The 19488-nt window shown below is 40.7% G+C and overlaps 1 protein-coding gene across 10 annotated transcripts in view; it reads right to left on the bottom strand.

Moving 5' to 3' along the window:
• FANCC (FA complementation group C) overlaps positions 1-8555 on the bottom strand; it is a 290345-nt gene extending 281790 nt beyond the window's left edge. For 3 of the 10 annotated variants that reach the window (XM_077904481.1, XM_077904463.1, XM_077904507.1), the window contains exon 1: positions 8337-8553. The gene's annotated coding sequence lies outside the window, so the exon portion shown is untranslated. Of the gene's footprint in view, positions 1-439; positions 527-7816; positions 7941-8336 lie in introns of those variants that run through there. The other 7 variants (XM_077904522.1, XM_077904531.1, XM_077904471.1 and 4 more) reach the window with 6 other exon arrangements.
• Positions 8556-19488: the final 10933 nt, after the last annotated feature.

Genomic DNA, 19488 nt, shown 5'->3' with positions numbered 1-19488 from the left:
ATGGCAAATATTGTGCTGGGTATGCAATACCAACTTTTGAAATAACTGAAGCAGCACCTCTGCCTTTGCCTACTTCAGCCCAACAAGCCAAATCATATGTACTCTTTAGGCCTGCATGCAAGAGAAGGGCAACACTACAACATTTGCACTGGGAATAGATATGCCTTTGGAGTGACTCACAACTTTGCAATGTTATCTAAACAACATGGCTTTTTTACTTCCAGTAGAGATCAAATTAAAGCAAGCCCTTACCTTCAGTAATTATTGGATGCCACATTTTTACTTGCTGCTTTGGCTATCATTAAGGTCCAGGGGCATACTATGCTGGACTCTCGAAATGTAATCACTTCCCTGACATTTCCACAAAAAAAAAAAAAAAAAAGCTGCCTTCAAAGGGTCTAAAAGTCAAAAAACTCTGCAATGGTCTAAAGAAACTCACCTCCAGATAGTAGCTTGGAGAAATTGACTAGAGACACCAATAATCAGCACCAGAAAAGGAAGAACAATATTGGCAATCAAATGGTTGCTGGTATGATAAAAAGAAAAAGAGAAACTTGTGTTTTGGGCCAAATAAAAACTCAGTCCCACAAGAAATTATGCAATTCTATTTTTTAATTCCCTTTATAAATTAACATGCAATAAACATACAGTGTTGTATTAGTCTCAGGTGTACAATACATTTATTTAACACTATATTGTTCAATATTCTTCAAGATAAGTGCCTCTTAATCTCCTTACTTATCTCACCCATCCCTTCACCCACCACCCCTCAGGCAACCACCAGTTTTTTCTCTGTATTTAGGAGTCTGGTTTTTTGTCTCTTTTATTCTTTGTTCATTTGTTTTTGTTTTGTTTCTTAAGTTCCACGTGAGAGTAAAATCAGATGGTATGTCTTCTTCTGCCTTATTTCACTTAGCATTAAACCCTCTAAGATACATCTATGTTGCTGCAAATGGCAAGATCTCTTTTTTTATCGCTGAATAATATTTCAGTGTGTGTGTGTGTGTGTGTGTGTGTGTGTACACCTTCATTCATTCATCTATTGATGGACAATTAGGTTGCTTCCGTATCTTGGCTGTTGTAAATAATTCTGCAATAAACATAGGGGGTATATATCTTATCAAAATATATGTTTTCATTTTCTTTGGTAAATAGCAGTAATGGGATTACTGAATCATGTGATGATTCTATTTTTAATACTTTGAGGGAACTCCATACTGTTTTTCATAATGGTTACACCAATCTGCATACCCATCAACAGTGCACAAGGCTTCCTTTTACTCCACATCCTCATCAACTCTTAATTCCTGTCTTTTTTATCTTAGCCATTCTGACGGGTGTGAGGGTAATATCTCATGGTGGGTTTGATTTGCATTTCCTTGATGGTTAATGATGTTGAGCATCTTTTCACGTGTCTATTGGCCATCTGTATGTCTTCTTTTTTTTATATATATTTTATTTATTTATTCGAGAGAGAGAGAGAGAGAGAGAGAGGCAGAGACACAGGCAGAGGGAGAAGCAGGCTCCATGCACCGGGAGCCCAATGTGGGATTCGATCCCGGGTCTCCAGGATCGCGCCCTGTGCCAAAGGCAGGCGCCAAACCGCTGTGCCACCCAGGGATCCCTGTATGTCTTCTTTGAAGGAATTCAGGTCCTCTGCCCATTTTTTTTTCCTGCCCATTTTCTTTTGGATTATTTTTGGTGTTGAGTTGTACAAACTCTGTATTTCGGATATCAACCCCTTTTGCAAATATGGATATACCATTTGCAAATGTCTTCTCCCATTCACAGGTTGTCTTTTTGTTGATGGTTTCCTTTGCTATGCAAAAGCTTTGTATTTTGTTGTAGTCTCAATTGTTTATTTTTGCTTTTGTTTTCCTTGCCTTAGGAGATATACCTAGAAAAAAGTTTCTCTGGCCAATGTTAAAGAAATTACTGCTGTTTTCTTCTAGGAATTTTATGGTTTCAGGTCTCCCATTTAAGTCTTTAATCCATTTTGAGTTTATTTTTATTTTTTTTTTAAGATTTTATTTATTTATTCATGAGAGAGACACAGAGAGAGGCAGAGACACAGGCAGAGGGAGAAGCAGGCTCCACGCAGGGAGCCCGATGTGGGACTCGATTCCGGGTCTCCAAGATCAGGCCCTGGACGGAAGGTGGCGCTAAACCGCTGAGCCACCCCGGCGTCCCCGAGTTTATTTTTAAAGTTCCCATTATTGACCACTGTACCTATACTAAACATTGATCTATGGATAAAATGATAGGTTTTTAAATTAATACTAGTGGGGAAATATTAACAAAACCACAAAAAAGGCCTCCTCTGATTGCCCCACCTGCCCAAAATACAATCGAGGAAAACCTGTCCTTACTGCTCCCGGCACTTTAAATTGCCTAATGCAGGATCCCTGGGTGGCGCAGCGGTTTGGCTCCTGCCTTTGGCCCTGGGCGCGATCCTGGAGACCCGGGTCCCACGTCGGGCTCCCGGTGCATGGAGCCTGCTTCTCTCTCTGCCTGTGTCTCTGCCTCGCTCTCTCTCTCTGTGTGACTATCATAAATAAATAGATTAGATAGATAGATAGATAGATAGATAGATAGATAGATAGATAGATAGTCTAATGGACCATTCGAGGTTTGGAAAACGGACTTTATTCAGCTACCCCCATATCATGGGTACAAATACATCTTGACAATGATTCCTATGTCTTCCCACTGGGTCAAAGCCTTTACATGTAGACAAGCTCCCTGCCTCTTTAGTAGCTAAAATCCTACTGGATAAAAAAAAATCATCCCTACCTGAGAACACCTCTTAAGCTCTTCAGTGATCAAGGAATTCATTTTATTGGTCAAATATTACCGTGAGTCTGTGATGTCTGGCTAGTTCTATAGCATCTTCATGGTCACTTACCACCTTTCACTTACCCTCAGTCTTCAGGACTAGCTGAACAAACCAACAGCACTATCAAATTCAATTGGCAAAATTTGTGGAAAACCTCCAAATACCCTGGCCAAAAGAATTACCTTAGTCCTTCCTAATCTTAGATCTGCTCCCTTCAGAATCTACAAATTCTCACCTTTGAGATAATTACTGAGTGCCCTACCGATCTAGCTTCGACACTTTTTGACCCACACCTGATAAAAGGAGATATATTTCAGTATCACAAAGGTCTAATTACATCCCTTGAAAACAATCATGTGCTTACATTGGTTTTCACCGCTAAAACTTCATTACCACATTAAAAGGTAACCCCCAGGAGGCAAACATGACTCTGGATTTGCCTCCATCAAAAGGGTACTTACCTCTTTTGTGGACTTTCATGACAATTAACAAAAGATTAAAACTCTCCCCTGGAACTGGGAAAACTTGCCAAACCCAGTTCTAAGGCAATAGCAGCCCAACAACAGTCACTTGATCACTGGCTAAAGTACAGGCATACCTTATTTAATTGTGCTTCGCAGATATTGCTTCTTTTTTTTTTTTTAACAAATTGAAGGTTTGTGACAACCCTGTGTCAAACAAGTCTATTAATGTCATTTTTCCAACAGCATTTGCTAACGTTGTGACTGTCATATTTTAGTAATTCTCGTGCTATTTCAAACTTTTCATTATATTTTTTAGTGATCTGTGACCAGTGATTATAGCTTGCTGAAAGCTAGATGGTTAACATTTTTTAGCAATAAAGTGTTTTAACTAAAATATGTACTTGTTTTACGGGGATCCCTGGGTGGCTCAGCGGTTTAGCGCCTGCCTTTGGCCCAGGGCATGATCCTGGAGTCCAGGGATCAAGTCCCACATCAGGCTCCCTGCATGCAGCCTGCTTCTCCCTCTGCCTGTGTCTCTGCCTCTCTCTCTCTCTGTGTGTCTCATGAATAAATAAATCTTTAAAATAAATAAAATATGTACTTGTTTTAGACATAATGCTGTCATATGCTTAACAGATTACAGTATACTGTAAACATAACTTTTATATGCACTGGAAACCAAAACATCCATCTGACTCGCCTTAGTAATATTCAATTTATTGCTGTTTTCTGGAACTGAGCCCACAGTATCTTTGAGGTATGTATACAGCCTTTGATTACCTATTCACTAAACAAGGAAGCATTTACGCAATAGCAAACACCACCGGTTGCACATGGATAAATCCTCCAAAGTACAAACCCAATCACATAAAATTAGGGAACAAGTATACTGGCTACAATAAATTCCACCTGACGATCTAAGATCCTTCGATCTCTTTAGCAGGTCACTTTCAGATTTGGACTCCTTGCCTAGGACTATTATATGAACTAGTATCACTTTTTTTAAGATTTTTTTATTTATTTATTCATGAGAAACACAGAGAGAGAGAGAGAGGCAGAGACACAGTCAGAGGGAGAAGGAGGCTCCATGCAGGGAGCTGATGTGGGACTCGATCCTGGGATCAGGCTCTGGGCTGAAGGCGGCGCTAAACCGCTGAGCCACCCGGGCTGCCCATGAACTAGTATCGTTATTCTGTCCTTATATCATTCTGTATAATCATCTTTAAGCTCTGTACCTATTGTATATCAAAACCTTGTAGAAACAACATATCCAACAGGGTGATGCCACCTCAACATTTCAAGATACCGCCAATGCTTACAATCTTGGTAAGATACAGACTTTGGATGGAAAACACCCTAGAGTTCTCCCTCCCACTGTATCTTGTTACTCAAATGTGGCTTCAGTGGTTTCCAATCTGTGCACCTCCCTCTGATGTGGGACATGAAATACAGGAAAGGACCTTCCAGGCACCAAAGGATAAAAACAATTCTAACAAGCAACAGATGGCTCAACTCTTGATCAGTGATGCTAAGAAAGGTGTGATAATGTGTTAAAGGAAACCTAACTCAAAATTGGAATTTTGAAACCATAAAGAGATGACTCACACACATATCACTTGTTCCAGCTTGCACAGTCCAGCAGTAAGAAGGTTTGTTCTCTGCCCAGCAACAAGCTGCCCTCACCTACAGCCAATGAGAAGCTGCCACCACTTCAAATTCTCATTTTCTTCCAATGAACTTTTGTTCAAAACACCCTCCCAAACTTCCTCCTTTCCTCTATAAAAGGACACTCCTATTTTGTTCTCAAGACTTGCCTATGATTCACCATAGTTTGCTTGTCCTGAATTGTAATCCCTCTGTTGTTCCCAAATAAACCTGATTTTGCTGCCTGAATCATCTACCTTTTACTGTTAAAAAGTTGACATAACCCAATTAAAAAATGTACAAACGGTTTCAATAGATATTTCAAAAGTGACATAAAAATTGCTAAGAAGCACATGAAAATATATTCAACATCATTGGCCAATAGGGATATTAAAACCACAATTAGATACTACTTTCACACCCACTTGGACGGCTATTTTAAAAAGACACAATTAACAAATTAAGTTCTGGAAAAATTAAAACTCCCATACACTGCTGGTGGAACTATAATATGGTGCAGCCTCAATGGAAAAGTCTGGTAGTTTTAAAAAGTTAAACACAAGTTTACTATACAACCCAGCGATTCCACTCATAAGTATCTATCCAAGAAAAATGAAAACATATGACCAAAGACTTGCACATGAATGCTCAGAGTAGCATTATTCATTATATCCAAAAAGTAGAAGTAACTCAAGTGCCCATCAACTGATGAACAGATAAAACAAAATATGGTATATCCATACAATGGAATAATATTTAGCAATAAACAAGAATAACTATTGATAGACGGTACAAAATGGATGAATCTCAAAAACATCATGCTAAGTGAAAGAAGCCAGAGATAAGACAGCGCTTATTTTATGAATCCATTTATATGAAATGGCCAAAAGCTAATCTATAGAGACAGCAAATCAATGGTTGCCTGATTGCCTAGCTGAAAGCCACAGCTGGGATCAACTATGAACTTGCATGTGCCAACTTGTTAGGGTGACATAAATGGTCTAAAAATGAATAGTAATCACTGCACAATTCCAAAAACCTACTAAATTTACTAAAAGTCACTTCATTCTTTAGAAAACAGAGTATACAATGTCAAAAAGGTGATTTCCATATGAACTCTGCCTTCCTAAAGTTAGAGAAACGTACCAGGATGATTATAGATGTTTCTGTATCAGAGATCTTAACAGGGAAATGATTTCTACATACCTAGCAGAGCTTATAAAGAGTTCTAAGAGAATGGACCAGGTAACATTGCAAGGTCTCTTCGGAACAGAGTAAGAAAAAAAAAAGATATTTAGTAGAAAATAAAATGTTCAAGATTTAGTGTTATCTAACTTTTCTGATAGATTTTTAAGGATTTTCTTCTCTACTTCTACTACATTTTTATTAAAGTATTGCAAACTCAATGTACTTCTCCAATAAGTGTTCTCTCATAGTAAATTCAGTCATTCAGGATCCAGAACAATGGAGAATATACATACCCCAGCCTAAAATTTTATAAATCCATTTGGTATTGATTTTGAGCCTGATTTGAGGCTCCAGCACTACCAACTTGGAACTGCCACACCATATGAGATTTTTCTGGCACTCTCTGTAGCCTAGGTAATCAATCCAACTTTCTACTGGCTAGGCTGGCCTCCTTGTAGCTGGTTTTCATAAATACAAAATCTGTATAATTGTTACTGGAAGTACTTGCTGAAATATGGAACTGGTTTGAAATACCATTTATTTTAAAATGTACATGCACAGAGTCACATACATGCAGTAACACATCTTCACACCCAGCCAATCAATCAAGTTAATGTTTTTTATTAGAGAACGAAAAATTCCAATATAGTTTATCTTTCTTTTCTGGAGCCTTAGTAAATGTTTTCCAAGAAATCAAGAGGAATATGATTGAAAAATGAAAAAATGAATTAAAAGGTAATATATACCTTAGTATAATTAGTCCAATTCTAAATAAGCAGGACCTAATTTTAACCCTGGGGAAAGAGACCTTTGATAGAACAAAAGCAAATTCTGTTTTGATACAGTTATTCTTGTATATGCAGATGAATGCTTGTTTCCATGTGAATCTGGCACAGTCCATTATATTGAAACATCAGTTTAAGATGAACACGTTTTCTATCAAGTTTATGTAATAAATGATCCCAACACATGGTATGAATTCTATCATTTGTAACAACCTTTCCTCTCTTCTTTAAGGGAATAACGAGATAAAGTTCTGAGCTGCACATCTCTGAAGGTGAGTAACATCCTTATGGATGCGCTTTATAGAGCTGAAGTTGGGTGGCCCAGAAATGCCCTGCTCACGTGATAAATGGTAAGTCAATCACATCACAGTTGAGATGCACTAAACCGGACAGATTACAATGAAACCGGGAGCTAGGGAGCCTTCCAAGAGTTTCAGATGAGGACAAAAGTACTGGCACATACAAGTCTTCGCCGGAAAATAGCTCGGCCTCTTTCCTTCAAATTCTGGTCCCAAATCTGTCCCAAATCTCTCATGTTTCAAAAACTCCTAATCTTTACCCCTCCAGACTTGCAGCCCTGTACAAGACCACAGAACGTTCACGGCTGTAAAAACTCCCACGTAAATACAAAGAAGCAAGCCAAGAAGCGACACCTCCCAAAACCTTCTCAGGGCTTTGGACCCGATTTGGCCTGGGAGTTGCGGAGAGACGGTCGCCCACCAGAACTTCCTCCCCGGTGCGATGAAGGGACTGGAGGGCGGGAGGGGTAACGGCCTCCGCCCCCTCCTAGCGCCAAGGGTGCAGGAGATCGGAGAGCGACCGGCCAGCTGTACGGGGTGATGGGTTAGAGGAGGCGAGCTGTGCACAGCTCCCACGGATCCGGGGCATAGAAGGCCCACCTTGCCTCTCTCCTTTTACGTAGACATAGCTGCGGGCGCTCAATGAACAAAAAGAATCGAAACGCCAATACCCAATTCTCGCCGCTCTAGGAGATCCCTTCCGCGTGCCTCCGGCGCCGGCTCCGCGCCGGCTCCACCCTCCCGGGCTCCCCCGCCCCTCCCCAGCCTGTCCAGCCCCTGGCCACGCCCTTCGCGCCCCACAACTCCCTGACCACACCCCTCGCACCCCGCCACGCCCCTGGCCACGCCCGGCGCGCTCCGGCTCCGTCCCCGCCAGCCACGCCCTTGGCCACGCCCCCTCGCGGGCTGGCGCCACCTCAAGCCCCTTCCCACCTCCCTCCTCGGCCCCAACACAAGGCGAGGGCATTGCTCACCCACCTAGATGCGCCAGGCGCTGCGGACGTTCTCGCGAGTCTTCCCTCCCTCCCTTCCCCCTGCCCCACCCCTACTCCTGGGCTGACGTGTCGCCCAGACCCCCGAGGGGAGCAGCCGCCTTCGCTGTCGTTCTGCGGCCTCTTACCGGGTGGTCTGCGCCAGAGCGGCTTCAGCAGTTTGGCTAGTGGCAGAAAGGACGCCTCCGCCCGGGTTCTGTGGCTTGCGAATTTGGCTTTGCCTCGTACTGGTGTTTTGTTTTGTTTGACGTTTTTGGAATTTTCCCGCGGTAGCTCGACAGTGGAGCGGCGCCCGCGCGCTCTAGCCCGCAATGCACTCTGGGGCCTGGCGACGGTCGGCGTGCCCCCGCGGCCTCGCGGGAAAACTGCGCCGAATCTCGCGCTCGTGGGGGAGGGGCGGAGACCTCGCGCCGGTTCGGCCGGAAGTCCTCCCGGCGCCGCGCGCTCTGCCGGGGGTGGGAGGGTGGGGGGGGGCGGCGGCCTGAGGTGTACCCCGGAGGGTGCTGGGGTCGCGGGCGCGAGCCTGGCGGCGACCAGGAGCCGGGGAACAGAAACCGGGGCTTTTAAGTCAGCCTGTTGCCCAGGTATTGCAAGATTGAATCCGAAATGCGCAGGAAGTAAAATGGAAATCGGTTTTTAAAAAAGAAAAATCGAGGCTTTGTCAGGGGTAAAACCTCTTAACAAGGCGTAGCGTATGGTTTTCTAGCTAGGGTCGTACACAGAAAAGGATCTTTTCTGGGTGAATAGTCCTTCCCATCCCCTCCCAATCAGTACCATTCAGTGTGAGTCGGTTTCATATCAGTTCACTGAAACCACTTAAAGCATTTTCTGTAAACTTCATTCCTGTTCATTATTAGCTTGTCTTGATGATTTTTTTTTTTCCTTTTTATCCTGCAACTTAGCAGGGCATGGAGGGTTTTCACAGATGTTTAAATTGTGAAAACACAATCTGAGGAACGTAACCTTAAGCTTTAGATACTTTTAAAATCAGTGCCTAATAATTTGAAAGCTACAACGTCAGGGGTGCTTGCATAAAAATTTAACTGCAAGGCAGTGTATGCATGTAATGAAAATATTCAAACACTTACAGTCTTCTGTGGTGAAGGAATACTCATTTTATCTAAGAATAAACTGAATACAGGGATTAGGTTACATCCAGCTTACACAGGTTGTAAATGGCAAGCTTAGCATGTAGGCTGGTGGGAGGAACAATCTTTTTTTCACAGAGAGATACAAAAGGACCCCAACCCAGAACCTGCGACAAAATTGATGGGATCTGCAGCCATATTAAGGAGTCAGGTGTTAAATCCATTCTTGAAAATATTCCCTGCCCAATAAAGAGGTCTGTGCTGTATTGATGGGTGCGTAGTTCGTTGTGGAGAAATCCAAAGCAGAGCCTGTGTAGAGACAAACTCTGCTTTGAGTTTTGTATGACTCATCGTGGCACTTTGGCCATAAGAAAGTCATTGTGTTTGTGGTGACAGATGTGAGCAAGTTAATATTTAAGACTTGCTTCTGCCGGCAAAGGAGACAAGCCATCTTTCTTTAGAGGAAATATCTATTGTGGTACTCAGGTCCTTTCACTGAAGGACCGGAAATATCATTTCTGGTATTTGTAGTATTAATAACTGAGGTCTTGCCATATTGCCGTCTTTTTGATTCAGTGGTTAATGAAGTGTTGCTAGGCTAATGCAACTTTACTGTAGATTAAAGGATGTCATGTTTAGGCCTACTTTAGACCTAATTTGGTAGCATGTCTAGGACAAATATATAGATGTAAATTTATGGAGGTTTGTAGATAAGCTCATTTTATTTGGCATTCGTATGTATGGAACTGTCCTAATACTTTAAACAGTAAGGAGATGAACATTTTATAAAATGCCTGAAAAGTTTTCTGAGAAATACCTAGAAAAAATCCTAGTTTTAATCATATCATAACACTGAGTGTGTGTACCTTAGAAACACTTTCAGTTATAGTTCAGAGTCTAATCATACTTAAATAACGTGGCAAAAATGAAAAACGGCATGCATAGGTGAAAATTATCTCATTCTTAGAAATAATTAGAATTCTCTAATGATATATATCCGTTAGAATCCTTATATTCTAGAGGGGTAAACATCACAGGTAAGTGCTACAAAGTACTTGATATCAAATCTTTGAAAATTCAGCAAATAGAATCAACTGTCTTGGAATCTAACCATTGTAGTGAGATTCATATTTACAGAATTAGTCCACTTAGTTTTTAGCTTTCATTAGGCACCTCAGCACTGTATTGCCCATGGCTGTGATACTTGTTTTGCTATCTCAACTGTGAATATTTAGTTAGTATTTAATACTGGGCTGATGCCTTGGACTGATTATTTTCTTTAATTATTCTAGTGATCTCATGTGGTAGGTAATATTCTAATTTCACAGCTATAGAAACTGATGCATAGGGTAGTCTTTACTAGTAGGTGAAGTACCTTCAAATCCAGATAGATTTACTCTGGGGCTTTGCTTCTTACCACTTGCTATGCTCTTGCTCATGCCCTAGGCTGGACACTAGACCACTTCCTAAGTTCTTGGTGGAGCAGAAGTTGGGAAGGGGGACCCTAGATGTTTATATATGGTAATCACCACATTGTTTTCCTCCTAAAACATTCTGAGGAAATGTGCATGGAATTAGAAAAGAAAACAATAAGAATGTTTGTGCACAGAATGCTATAAGAAATGGTGCTGTAATAGGAAAGGTCTTTGATCTGCCACCCTGATGGAGGAAAAGCACCTGAGATCAGGAGGACACAAAGGGCAGCCAGAGTGGAAATTAATGGAATAAAGGAAATGTAACTTTTGCAGGTACCTCTCCCACCCTTCACATGCTCACTCTCTAGGGGCTGCTGAAAAAATGCACTTTAGGAGGACATATTTGTACTAATTGCCTCACTCCTTGCCACAGCTATTTGAACTAGGAATGGTAACCCGACCCTCACCGAATCAAGAAGCTGTTGCTGAGGAATTTGGAATGGCAAAACTGAGATTGTACCACAGGAACTAAACCCCCATGCCAACCAAACTTACTAGGGGAAGAAAAAATATAAGTAGTAAAGAAAGTTGGTTCACAGAGAAAAGCAAAAAAGAAGTTGAAAGGCTATGGTATTCCATAAGAAATAGTAGTAGCCTCCATTCCTAATTTTTTTAAGCCCGATTTTAAGGCAAAAGGACTATATTTATTTTTCTTAGCTATCTGTGAAATTCCCCTACATCCTCATAACAATTACCCTTTTATCTAATCTTTCAATGAGTTTCTCTCTCTTTTTTTTATTTTAGAGAGAAAGCTTGCACATGCATGTGACAGTAGGGGGAGTGGCAGAGAGAGAATCCCAAACTGACTCCCATCTGAGCACAGAGCCTGAATGCCTGGCTTGATCTCTCAACCCTGAGATCATGACCCAAGCCAAAATTAAGAGTTGGACACTTATTTAACCAGCTGAACCACCTAGGTGCCCCCATGAGTTTCTCTCTCTTGCTACAGAGTGTCAACCTTAAAAATAAACTGTCAGTTATTTGACTAGCAAAAAATGGTTTTCTTTGAGACTAGCAAAAGAATTGCAATTGGGGACATGCAAGCTTCTGCAAAACCATAGGCAAATCTGGAGAACAAAGGAATTAGAGGAATACTCAAAAGGTGGAGGAGGACTTTGAGGGGCTGTTATAAACAAAAAGTCCAAATTGGGAGTTCAAGTGGAGTCACATTTCACTGGTTGAGTTGGGACAGTCTCTCATTCGCTGGGCTGTTGCTAGGCCAGGAGAAAATATTTCTTCCTCCTGCTGAGGTAAGAAACTATAGGCTTCTTCCTGTTGGGGCTCTCCAAGGGAGGACAAATGGTAGGGTGAGAGCTCCCCATTCTGGCCTCCTGACTCCATTTTAAAAGAAATTTATTCAGTTTCACAAAAACAAGCCCTGACTAAGGATCTGGAGATGGCAGGTCTTCTTTGTGTCTCTAGGCATTAGCACTTTGGCTGAGATATGTGATAAATTAATCCATGAATTATCTAGTGAGAATTCTGAGCAGGAAGCATGAAGCATATTGGCTGTATTGAAGACACATCTATCTGAGGATCTTGGAGCTGGAGAAATCTCACAGATCACCTATATAGTCCAGGAATTCCCTAGATTTTGAATTTCTTGGACCAATAAAATGTCAATAATATTAGAGGACTAGCAGAGTTAACTTTTTATCTGATCAAGTAAAAACTTCAGGAAGGAAAAAAAAAAAAAAAAACATCATTTCAATTTTTAAAAAACATGTTTAAATTTAAGAAAAGATGAGGGAGGGCAGCCCGGGTGGCTCAGCCGTTTAGCGCCGTCTTCCGACCAGGGCCTGATCCTGGAGACCTGGGATGGAGTCCCACGTCGGGCTCCCTGCATGGAGCCCACTTCTCTCTCTGCCTGTGTCTCTGTCTCTGTCTCTGTCTCTCTCTCTCTCTCTGTGTGTCTCTCATGAATAAATAAATAGAATCTTTAAAAAAATAAAATAGTTAAAAAAAGAAAAAAGAAAAGATGAGGGAGGGGGTATGAGTACAAGGAATAGTCCTGAAAATTGAATAAATTTGCTTCACAGAAAGCTCTACATTGTCTTTATTGATCTTTTACCACTTCTTCCCCTTGTTAGTATGAAGACACTACTTAGCATGGCAATGTGCCCAGTTTAAAAACCCTAAATTTCCCAGACTCCCCTGCTATTAAGTGGCCCTCTAACTTAAATGTAGCCCCTGAGACAAAAGTGGAAACTGTTGGATGGGACTTTCAAGAAAGCTTTCTAAAAGAAAGACAAAAAAACAATAATAATAAAAATAAAAGACAAGAGCAAGGAAAGAGCTTTTTAGCCCTTTTCCCCTTCCAACTGCTTCTAACTAAGATTAGGACAAAATGGCCGGAGTTCCAGTAGTGTTGAATCATAAGGTACCCTTGAGGCTGATAGCTATGGAATAAGGATGGCAGATCAAAAGAAATGGATTCTGGGTCCCCAGTAATCATGGGAGCCACCTAGTTTGCCTAACAGAGCTGCTTTTACAATAAAGAAAAATCCTTTTTTTTTTTTTTTTTTAATCTTTTGTTTCAACCAGCGTTTAGAGCCCTGTTGCTTGCAGCTGAACTCAGCTAAGGCATTATGGTAGGGTCTGGGATTAATGTGGTGAAGAAAGAAAAAAAAAAAAAACATATTCTCTGCTCTTGCAAAGTTTATTCTAGTGAAGAGAATCTGTCTTTAATTAATATCTTCTCTTCCAGCAGGATAGATCAATAGACATAGATTTGTTAAAATGAGATAAACTCCCAAGAGAATAGCAAGTTTCATTCCAATAAAAGGAGGGGAGGGGACCTAAACCACACCAAGAGAGAAGAAGGCAACGGACTCTCCTTAACCACTTGCTAAAATTCTGTCAACATTGTAGAATGGGGAAACAAATTTACTGTTGTACGATCTCTGACAAAGAATTCCCAGAAAACAAAAATCTCTCCTTTTTCATTGAGCAATAATATACTACTTCAAAAAAATATACACGTATTAAGAATGTGCATTCTCACCAATCATGGTGTGTTGTAACTAATATAGCAAATTTTTATTGCCTGTAGAAAGCAATAAATTATATTTTTAAATGAGCACATGGCTTAAAAATATTTTTCCTCATAAGTATTTCATAGTAGTTCATTTAACATGAAATTAATATTAACTGCTAAAAATAAATATTTAAAATTCCAAATGAAAAGAAATTATGCACATTTATGATTTGATTAATTCTGGCAACTATTAAGTCAAAAATAAGTTCATCTCATTCTTGTGTCTATTTCAGATTGGCTCCTTAATTGTTGTGTTTTCCAAGAAGACCTGTTAACTGCATCTTTCTGTTTATTCATGTACTAAATTAAGGTTTCAGTACATTCATGTCCTACAATAAAACAGTTTCTTGGGGTGGGGATAATGAGAAGATATTAGTCAAAAGGTACAAACTTCTAGTTGTAAGATGAATAAGTCCTGGAGGTCTAATGTACAGCTTGGTGACTATATTTGACAATACTGTATTATACACTTGAAAACTGCTAAAATAGTAAATATGAAATGTTCTCACCAAAGAAAGAAAGAAAGAGAAAAGTAGTTATGTGAGGTGATGGAGGTGTTAACTAACCCTAATTGCATGTAATAGTCATTTCACTATATATATATATATATATATGTTTATCCTTTGTGTCGTGATAAATGTTTGCCGGCATTCAGTACTGTGTTGGTCCAGATGTAGGTTTATATGCTCATTTTTAGCTTATTTCTTGTACCTTGCAGCATGCTCTATGCATTCAGTCCTTAAGGGGTTTATTTTACAAACTGTGCGCCTGTAAGGTTTATTAGCAATAAGATAGAAAATTGAGTAAGTTTATACCATAATTTTATAGAAAAAAAGAATCTGCTCAGTTCCATATTTCATCCATGAGAATCCTGCAATATGGGCAGTTTCAAGGAATAAATAAAAAGGAAATGTAAACAATTGTAAAAGTCTTCTGTTGGATGTGCCTGATGCCTGTATGATCTTTTTTTGATTCAGAATACTTCATAAAGATACAATTATATATATATATATAAGTATATATCACAAAAAATATATATATTATATATAAAACTTATATGTTATATATATATATATATATATATATATATATATATATATATAATGATAGAGTATCATTAATAGAAAATCACTTTCCTCTGTTTATGTTTGGGACTCAAAAAATTTCAGAAGCTTCCATACTTGTTGTCTTCTGTATCTCTTCATCATCTGTGTTTATTTCCTATTGCCTCAATAATAAATGACCACAAACTTAGTAGCTTAAAACAACACAAATTTATTACCTTGTACTTCTGGAGGTCAAAAGTCCCAAATAATCTCAGTGGACTAAAACCAAGGTGTCAGCAGGGTTAGTCCTTTCTTAGGGTCCCAGGGGAATATCTGTTTCCTTTTCTAGTTTCTGGAGGGTGGCTGCATTCCTTGGCTCATGGCCCCATCCTCCAATTTCTCCCTTTCTAACTCTGACCCTCCTGCCTCCCTCTTATAAAGACCCTTGTGATTCCATTGTACCACCTAAATAATGCAGGATAATCTCCCCACCATCCTTAACTTACACCATCAAAGTCCTTTTTGCCACATAAGGTAAGATTCACACTTTCCAGGAATTGGGAAATGAGGAGGATGGGGCATTATTCAGCTTACCACACATATCTGTTTATTCAAATGAATTTTCATGACTTCATTTCAAATAATGATTCATAATACAATTTTTTTGTTGTTTCCATAGTACTGAAGGCAGTTGCAAACCATATAACTTTTAGAAAATGTCTTTTGTTCTGCAAGGACTATGTTTCTTGTGGTTTTCATGGCACATTCCACTAATATTTGCAGATGAATCTACTTCCTAAACCAGAATTGTCCCAAGTTATTGTTACCTGCTTAACTATCAATTTGGTACTGAACAGTAATAGCCTCACTGTCTATCCATCAGCACTAATGAACCCGCTGAGACCAGATAAAGAGCTACTTCCCACCCAAAGGGCATTTCTACAAATCACAAGATTCAGCCCCAGGATAGTATCTACAGTCTCACTGGGGCTTGGTTTCATAGCTTCCTTAAGTGGCTCACACTTGCAGACACATATCTTTGCGTTGTTTCCTGGCTACTTCATATGCATCCATCTTAGCTCCCAACAAGGCCACATTCATCTTAAGAGCTAAAATCAAGTCCTCTTCTTTTATAGCTCTCCAGGGTCTAGCAAAATACTGTATCAGAGAGAGGAAGCAAGCACCCCAAAGTTTGCATCTGGCCAACAGACTTAGTTTAGCTTGAAGGGTGCTTGGGAAAAAATTAATTGAAAACATTAAGAAATCAAAGGATTTCCCAGAAAATTTTGTACATCCCAATTCTCTTTAAGAAACTGAATAGTATTGGGATGCCTGGGTAGCTCAGTGGTTGGGCATCTGCCTTCAGCTCAGGGTGTGACCCAGGTGCCCCTGCTATTCTTGAAGGCAGAAGGATGGTACATTATAGGGAAAGGAAAAGGAAAGTACCACCATTTTTAGCACTGAGAACTGAGGGAAGAATACAGAGGCATGAGAGATACTCAGTTCAGGATGTGAGTGTGTGGCTTCTATAAGGTCCACACTGAAGGCACAAAGGTCTTTTATCCTCACACTTCTCTTAAAATCTGCCTCTCACAAAAGGACAGAAGGCACAATATATTTTATTTTTTATTTTTAAAGATTTTATTTGTTTATTTGAAAGAGCACAAGCAAGCAAGGGGAGCAGCAGAGGGAGAGGGAGAAGCAGACCCCCCACTGAGCAGGGAAGGGGTGGGGGGGTGGGGGTAGGGGCTCGATCCCAGGACCCTGAGATCATGATCTGAGCTGAAGGCAGATGCTTAACCGACTGAGCCACCCAGGTGCCCCAGGCAGCATGATTCAAAAATGGGTTAATAACTTGAAGAGACATTTCTCCAAAGAAGATCCACAGATGGTCAATAAGCACCTAAAAAGGTGTTCCACTTCATCATTCAACAGGGAAATGCAAATCAAAACCTCTTCATACCAACTAAGATGGCTATTATAAAACAAGCACCACCACAACAACAGAAAATGGCATGCATTGGTGAGGATGTGGAGTTGGAACTCTCATGAATTGATGGTAAGAACGTAAAATAATTTCCACAGCAGCTGCTGTGGAAACCAGTTCGTCAGTCCCTCCAAAAGCTAAACAGAGAATGATTGTATGACCCAACAATCTGCTACTATCCCAAAGAATTCTTACCCTGGAGAATTGAAACTGGAGGCTCAATCAGATACGTGTACACTAGTGTTCATGGCAATATTACTCCCAATATTGGACTAGCCAACACAAGTGTCCACCAGAGATGCATGGATAAACATGAGTTCTACACACAACAGAATATAATCCGATCATAAAAAGGAATAAAGTTCTGTCACTTGCTACCACATGGATGAACCTTGAGGACATTATACCAAGTGAAATAACTCAGACACATGAAAGGACAAATATTGTATGACTCCACTACTTACAGGAAATATCTAGAATAGGCAGATTCACAGAGATAGAAATTAGATTAGAGGTGACCAGGGGCTGGGGGAAGGGGGTAATGAGAGTTTCTGTCAGGGATATTGAAAAAGTTTTGGAAAGAGTGATGATGGTTGTATAATACAGCAAATCAAATTAATGCTACTGAATTGTATACTTACAACAGTTAAAATGACCAATTTTATGTTGTAGGTATTTTTACCACAATAAAAAATTATTTTTCTTCACAATAAATATATATACGTAGGACAGGAGGCACAATATATTTGCCCTTGGGACTTCCCACGCCAAATGTGGGTGAGTTAAGATTTGATGGTCAGAGTCCATGGATAGTAGTAAATAAGCCTGCTGAGCCCAAGGGATGGGAGGAAAAATTAGTGCAGACCCCAAGGTCTATGGCTGAGGGTGCCCAGTGTGATGCCAAGTCAGGAGGAAATCACCCCAGACTGAGATCAAACTGACACAGATCAAACCAGAGATGAATGACATCTGAGCGAACTACAAACAGAGGCAATAAAAAGCATCATTCCAGAGGCCGGAGAAGTCAAAGGACATCTCAAATGGAGACTGCCAGCCCTTCTCTGTCATCACAGGAGTTTTATGAGACATACTCTACTCTCTATAGCTCAAGATGCCATCTTTGGAAGAGAAGCAAGGAGGAGAGGAGGGGTAACTGAGCTGTAAACATCTATCTTCTACCTGAGGAGGCCGAGCTACAGCTGAAGAGACTGATACTTCAAAGTGAACAGATAAGAATCCTTAAGCCAGGTAGAGCTAACAGTTAATTTTTAAACAGTTAATTTTTTTAAGATCTCATTTATTTATTCGAGAGAGCAAGAGAGCACAAGTAGGGGGAGCAGCAGAGGGAGAGGCAGACCCCCCGCCAAGCAGGGAGCCTGATGCAGGGCTCAATTCCAGGGCCCCAGGATCAAGACCTGAGCTGAAGGCAGATGCTTGACCTACTGAGTCCCCCAGGTGCCCCATAAACAGTTAATTTTTAAACTCCTCTAGTCTGTCACCATAAACCAATGGGTAGGGATTCACAAAGAAGGGCAGATTACATAGCATCAAAGAGATTGCACTAGTGTGGGAGTGCTTGCCCATTCCAGGTGCTGCTCCCTCTTTTGGCCTCTGTGCCTTTGTGGTAAAGTTCAGACCGTGCAGTGATCTGCTTTGGAAAACTGGACTTGGACCCTGCAGTCACCTCACCTGCAGGTGCACACTCTGACACTGAACCTTTGCTCGGTTTCTTCCCCTCCCCTGTCCTTCCTCCATCCCCTTCCTGGTTTCTTTAGGGGGCCTCCTCTAATAAACCACTTACACACAAAAGCTGCCCTCCAGGCCTGTGTCTATTTTATCTATGCTCCCAAGTAAGGAGATGACTGAACATTTTTGACCTTGTCACATCTGCTACTTGGCTAACCCTGAAAGTATTTGAGTCTGTGGCCCCAGTTCTAGGCGTCTTGCCTTGTTTGTGGAAAGCACTGAGCCAGCCCGGTGCTGAGAACACCTCAGGGAGGGAAACTTTGAGTAAGGTCTGCAGAACCTGTTAACGAGCAAGATCACAGAGGTGGGCTTCCACCTCCTTCCATCTCATTTTAGCCACCCCCTCCCCTAAACCCCAATTCTGCTTCTATATGCCAAATTCTAGGCAGGTGAGGTGGCTCCAGGGGTTCAGGTTCGCTTTTCCAAAGTGACTCACAACAGGACCTGACCCTGAGGGCAAAAGCAAACTCTTTAACATTTAAAAGGTCACATGGATTTTTTTGAGGAAATATGGACCAGTCAGAAATAAATAAAAATAAAATCAACAAATTCAAAGCTTGTTACATATCCCTGAATCTGTTAACTTTGTTCTCTTTCCCTGCTTTCCACTGGATGCTTTGAGATCCAAAAACATTCAACAAAACTTTAAAAGCTGACAAGCACAATCTGTGGATGGCCTCTGTCTTAGTAAACAGGACATGAAAAATTCTGCCCACAGGGAAGATCGGCAGTGAGTTTTGTTGAAAAAAAAAATAAAAATAAAAATAAAGTTTTGTTGAGATCTCACCTTTGTTGCCTCTTCTGCTTTCTTTATTCTTCTGGGTTCATGCCTGTTCAATTTATTTTGCCCTGTTTAGTGGGATATTGAGAAGGAGCAATAATTAAAATTTATTAGTCACCA

Source organism: Canis aureus, chromosome 1 (genome assembly GCF_053574225.1).
Source record: "Canis aureus isolate CA01 chromosome 1, VMU_Caureus_v.1.0, whole genome shotgun sequence".
Taxonomy (NCBI): domain Eukaryota; kingdom Metazoa; phylum Chordata; class Mammalia; order Carnivora; family Canidae; genus Canis; species Canis aureus.
Note: the sequence above shows the minus strand (reverse complement) of the source record. Positions and strands in the feature narration are given on the sequence as shown.